Source organism: Arachis hypogaea, chromosome 12 (genome assembly GCF_003086295.3).
Source record: "Arachis hypogaea cultivar Tifrunner chromosome 12, arahy.Tifrunner.gnm2.J5K5, whole genome shotgun sequence".
Taxonomy (NCBI): domain Eukaryota; kingdom Viridiplantae; phylum Streptophyta; class Magnoliopsida; order Fabales; family Fabaceae; genus Arachis; species Arachis hypogaea.
Genome location: NC_092047.1, coordinates 65355252 through 65361872, shown reverse-complemented (window position 1 = coordinate 65361872; position 6621 = coordinate 65355252).

The window sequence follows — 6621 nt, the reverse complement described above, 5'->3', positions numbered from 1 at the left end:
GGGGCCCTCGGAATCATGAAGCGGTACTAATCAGGGAAGGTCTCAATCACAGCAGTGGGGGGTGGCATCCCTCCCTCAGGCTCAATCCTAGATAGATGATCAACCACTTGATTCTCTGATCCTTTTCTGTCTCTAATCTCAATGTTAAACTCCTAAAAAAAGAGTACCCATCTGATTAATCTTGGTTTAGAATCCTACTTGGTTAGAAGGTACATAAGAAGAACAGCATGATCAGTATAAACAATAAACTTATAACCAATTAAATAGGATCTAAACTTATCAATTGCATAAATAACAGTCAGTAATTCCTTCTCTATAGTTGTGTAATTATTTTGCGTGTCATTCTGAACACGACTGGCATAATAAATGACATGCATAAGCTTGTCTTGTCTCTGTCCCAAGATAGCCCCTATAGCATAGTCACTAGCATCACACATTAGTCCAAATGGTAATTTCCAGTTGGGTAGGGCAATGATGGGTGTAGAGACAAGCTTTTCTTTTAAATTATCAAAAGCATGCAGGCATTTCTTGTCAAAAACAAAAGTAGTGTCAGCAACCAACAGGTTGCACAGGGGTTTCGCAATTTTGGAAAAGTCTTTTATAAACCTCCTGTAAAATTCTGCATGTCATAAAAAACTTCTTATTGTCTTAATATTAGTAGGTGACGGTAATTTTTCAATTACTTCCACCTTGGCTTTATCAACTTCTATTCTCTTGTTTGAAATCCAATGTCCAAGAACAATTCCCTCAGTTACCAAAAAATGGGATTTTTTCCAGTTCAAAACGAGGTTTGTTTCCTGACACCGTTTCAAAACTAAGGCTAGATGCTTAAGGCAAGAATTAAAAGAATCACCAGAAACATAGAAGGCATCTATAAATACCTCAATAAACTTTTCAACCATATCTAAAAAAGTAGAAAGCATACACCTTTGAAAAGTTGCTGGTGTAATGACCAAACTCCCGGTATGCCATAGTGATACAAGAAGCCAAGTGTTACCAACTTGTTCTTTCTAGTTATTAACTATTATTTAATATATGAGCTTGTTCCTTGTTAGAACATTGCAAATTTTACGAGTAACATTTTTTTTATTAACTTATATCGTTGCAAGCGATGGAGTAAAATAAAACATAAGGACAATAAACAAAAGTGTTAGGTGGGAGACACCACACTAATACGTAAAAAAAAATTAAATTTCATGTATAACCACCGGCAAGTATACCGGGTCACATCAAGTAGTAAAACTCACTAAGAGTGAGGTCGATCCCATGAGGATTCGTGGATTAAGCAACTTTGGTTAAATGATATTCTAGTTAGGCAGACAGATTGTGTGATTTCTTGAGATTCTTATTTTGAAAGTAAATTGCAGCGAATTAAATGACAAGGAATTTAAAGGACTGAAAGTAAAATAGACTGAACTAAATAATTGGAAATGTAATAGCAAAAACTTAAAGTGCAAGAAAGTAAAGGCTAAATTGTAAATAACAGAAGTTTAAAGTGCAAGGATGTAAAAGCTGAATGTAAATGGCAGAAAGGTTAAAGTGCATGAATGTAAACAAGGGAATTGGGTATTGGGAAATAAGAAATTCAAAAGAACAGAAGTAAAGCTTGATAATGGGTGAGATCACTAGGGATTAGATATGTTGATTTTTCAAGAATTAATGATGATTGGTGCACGAAATTGTGATCCCTGAGGTTGTAAAATTTGTTGCTCATTCTCTCCCTGGTAATGGCGCCAATAACTGGTGCACAATACCATGGTCCAAACATAACTTCACAACTTCGCACAACTAACCAGCAAGTGCACTGGGTCGTCCAAGTAATAAAACCTTACGTGAGTAAGGGTCGATCCCACAGAGATTGTCGGCTTGAAGCAAGCTATGGTTATCTTGTAAATCTCAGTCAGGCAGATATTAAATGGTTATGGAGTTTTCGAAAATAAATAATAAATAAACAGAAAATAAAGATAGAAATACTTATGTAAATCATTGGTGAGAATTTCAGATAAGCGTATAGAGATGCTTTCGTTCCTCTGAACCTCTGCTTTCCTGTTGTCTTCATCCAACCAATCCTACTCCTTTCTATGGCAAGCTTTCTGTAAGGCATCACCGTTGTCAATGGATACATCCCATCCTCTCTTGTGAAAATGGTCCAATGCGCTGTCACTGCATGGCTAATCATCTGGAGGTTCTCGATCATACTGGAATAGGATTTAATATCCTTTTGCGTCTGTCACTACGCCCAGCACTCACGAGTTTGAAGTCCGTCACAGCCATCCCTTCCCAGATCCTACTCGGAATACCACAGACAAGGTTTAGACTTTTCGGATCTCAGGAATGGCCATCCATGGGTTCTAACTTATACCACGAAAACACTAATAACTCGGACTCGGTCCCCTGTATTAGATATCCAAGAGATATTCATTCTAGGTTGTTTGCATGTAGAACGGAAGTGTTTGTCAGGCACGCGTTCATAAGTGAGAATGATGATGAGCGTCACATAATCATCACATTCATCATGTTCTTGGGCGCGAATGGATATCTTAGAAGCGGAATAAGTTGAATTGAATAGAAAAACAGTAGTACTTTGCATTAAATCATGAGGAATAGCAGAGCTCCACACCTTAATCTATGGAGTGTAGAAACTCTACCGTTGAAAAATACATAAGTGAAAATAGGGTAAGCATGGCCGAGTGGCCAGCCTCCCATGGAGGTTTAGAGATCTAAAAATGATCCAAAGATCTCTAATACAATAGTAAAAAGTCCTATTTATACTAAACTAGTCACTAGGGTTTACAGAAGTAAGTAAATGATGTAGAAATACACTTCCGGGGCCCACTTGGTGTGTGCTTGGGCTAAGATTGAAGTTTACACATGGAGAGGTCATTCTTGGAGTTGAACGCCAGTTTGTAACGTGTTTCTGGCGTTCAACTCTGGTTCGTGACGTGTTTCTGGCGTTTAACTCCAGACTGCAGCGTAGAACTAGCGTTCAACGCCCTTTTGCATCATCTAAACTTGGGCAAATTATGGACTATTATATATTGCTGGAAATTCTTGGATGTCTACTTTCCAACCCAATTGGAAGCGCGCCATTTGGAGTTCTGTAGCTCCAGAAAATCCACTTTGAGTGCAGGGAGGTCAGAATCCAACAGCATCAGCAGTCCTTCTTCAACCTCTGAATCTGATTTTTGCTCAAGTCCCTCAATTTCAGCCAGAAAATACCTGAAATCACAGAAAAACCCACAAACTCATAGTAAGGTCCAGAAATGTGAATTTAACATAAAAACTAATAAAAACATCCCTAAAAGTAACTAGATCCTACTAAAAACATACTAAAAATAATGCCAAAAAGCGTATAAATTATCCGCTCATCACAACACCAAACTTAAATTGTTGCTTGTCCCCAAGCAACTGAAAATAAAATAGGATAAAAAGAAGAAAATATACTATAAATTCCAAACTATCAATGAAATATAGCTCCAATCAGATGAGCGGGACTTGTAGCTTTTTGCCTCTTGAATAGTTTTGGCATCTCACTTTATCCATTGAGGTTCAGAATGATTGGCATCTATAGGAACTCAGAGTTAGATAGTGTTATTGATTCTCCTAGTTCAGTATGTTGATTCTTGAACACAGCTACTTTATGAGTCTTGGCCGTGGCCCTAAGCACTTTGTTTTCCAGTATTACCACCAGATACATAAATGCCACAGACACATAATTGGGTGAACCTTTTCAGATTGTGACTCAGCTTTGCTAAAGTCCCCAATTAGAGGTGTCCAGCGTTCTTAAGCACACTCTTCTTTTGCTTTGGACCTTGACTTTAACCGCTCAGTCTCAAGTTTTCACTTGACACCTTCACGCCACAAGCACATGGTTAGGAACAGCTTGGTTTAGCCGCTTAGGCCAGGATTTTATTCCTTTAGGCCCTCCTATCCACTAATGCTCAAAGCCTTGGGATCCTTTTTATTTACCCTTGCCTTTTGGTTTTAAGGGTTATTGGCTTTTTGCTCTTGCCTTTTGGTTTTAAGAGCTTTTGGCTTTTTCTGCTTGCTTTTGCTCTCTCTTTTTTTTTCGCTATTTTTTTTCTGCAAGCTTTGTTCTTTGCTGTTTTTTCTTGCTTCAAGAATTATTTTTATGATTTTTCAGATTATCAAATAACATGTCTCCTTGTCATCATTCTTTCAAGAGCCAACATATTTAACATTCTTAAACAACAACTTCAAAAGACATATGCACTGTTCAAGCATTCATTCAGAAAACAAAAAGTATTGTCACCACATCAATATAATTAAACTAAGTTCAAGGATAAATTCGAAACTCATGTACTTCTTGTTCTTTTGAATTAAAAATATTTTTCATTTAAGAGAGGTGATGGATTCATATTCACTACTTTAAGGCATAGACGCTTAGACACTAATGATCATGTAATAAAGACACAAACATAGATAAACATTTAACATAAGAAAACGAAAAATAGAAAATTTAAGAACAAGGAATGAGTCCACCTTAGTGATGGTGGCGTTTCCTTCTTGAGGAACCAATGATGTCCTTGAGCTCTTCTATGTCTCTTCCTTGTCTTTGTTGCTCCTCCCTCATTGCTCTTTGATCTTCTCTAATTTCATGAAGGATGATGGAGTGCTCTTGGTGTTCCACCCTTAATTGTCCCATGTTGGAACTTAATTCTCCTAGGGAGGTGTTGATTTTCTCTCAAAGATTTTATGGAGGAAAGTGCATCCCTTGAGGTATCTCAGGGATTTCTTGATGATGAGCTTCCTCACGTGTTTCTTGAGCTCCATGAGTGGGCTCTCTTGTTTGCTCCATCCTTTTCTTAGTGATGGGCTTTTCTTCCTCAATGGGAATGTCTCCTTCTATGAAAGCTCCAGCTGAGTAACATAGATGGCAAATAAGATGAGGAAAAGCTAGCCTTGCCAAGGGGGAGGGCTTTTCGGCTATTTTGTAGAGTTCAAGGGAGATGACTTCATGAACTTCTACTTCCTCTCCAATCATGATGCTATGAATCATGATGGCTCGATCCACAGTAACTTCAGATCGGTTGCTAGTGGGAATGATGGAGCGTTGGATGAACTCCAACCATCCTCTAGCCACAGGCTTGAGGTCCAGTCTTCTAAGTTGAACCGGTTTGCCTTTTGAGTCAATCTTTCATTGAGCTCCTTCTACACATATGTCCATGAGGACTTGGTCCAACCTTTGATCAAAGTTGACCCTTCTAGTGTAGGGGCGTGCATCTCCTTGCATCACAGGCAAGTCAAACGCCAACCTCACATTCTCCGGACTAAAATCTAAGTATTTCCCCCAAACCATGGTGAGATAATTCTTTGGGTTCGGGTTCTTACTTTGATCATGGTTCCTAGTGATCCATGCATTAGCATAGAACTCTTGAACCATTAGAATTCCGACTTGTTGGATGGGTTTTGTTAGAACTTCCCAACCTCTTCTTTGGATTTCATGTCGGATTTCCAGATACTCATTTCTCTTGAGTTTGAAAGGGACCTCGGGGATCACCTTCTTCTTGGCCACAACATCATAGAAGTGGTCTTGATGGGCTTCGGAAATGAATCTTTCCATCTCCCATGACTCGGAGGTGGAAGCTTTTGTCTTTCCTTTCCCTTTTCTAGAGGATTCTCCGGTCTTAAGTGCCATGGTAATGGAAAAACAAAAAGCTTTATGCTTTTACCACACCAAACTTAGAATATTGCTCGCTCTCGAGCAAGAAAAGAAAGAATAGATGAAGAAGAAGAAGAAATGGAGGAGAGGGAGAGAGATGTGTTTCGGCCAAGAAGAGGAGGAGGGGGTTGTGTTGTGTGAAATTGAAGAAGAATGGAGGGGTTTATATAGTGAAGGGAGAGGGGTTAGGTTCGGCCATTTAGGGAGGGTTTGGGTGGGAAAGTGATTTTGAATTTTGAAGGTAGGTGGGGTTTATGAGGTAGGTTATGGGGAAGAGTGGATGGATGTGAGTGGTGAATGGGTGATAGGGAAGAGAGCTTGAGGTGATTGGTGAAGGGTTTTGGGGAAGGGTGTTTATTGGGAAGAGAGGATGAATGAGAAGAGGGAAGAGAATGAGTGGTGGTAGGTGGGGATCCTGTGGGGTCCACAGATGCTGAGTTGATCATGTGGAGTCCACAGATCCTGAGGTGTCAAGGATTTGCATCCCTGCACCAATTAGGCATGTAAAATGCCTTTGCATGCAATTCTGGCATTTAAACGCCGAATTGATGCTTGTTCTGGGCGTTCAGCGCCCAGCTACAGCATGTTTCTGGCGTTGAACGCCAGTTCTATACTTGTTTCTGGCGTTCAGCGCCAGCTTTCCTCAGTGTGCATTTCTGGCGTCTGAACGCCAGGATGCTTCTTGTTTTGGGCGTTCCACGCCAGATCCATGCTCTGTTCTGGCGTTGAACGCCAGCCAGATGCTCCTTACTGGCGTTTAAACGCCAGTAAGCCCTTCCTCCAGGATATGATTTTTCTTCTGCTATTTTTGATTCTGTTTTTGATTTTTCTATTTATTTTGTGACTCCACATGATCATGAACCTAATAAAACATGAAACAACAGTAAAAATAAAATTAGAATTAGATAAATAAAAATTGGGTTGCCTCCCAACAAGCA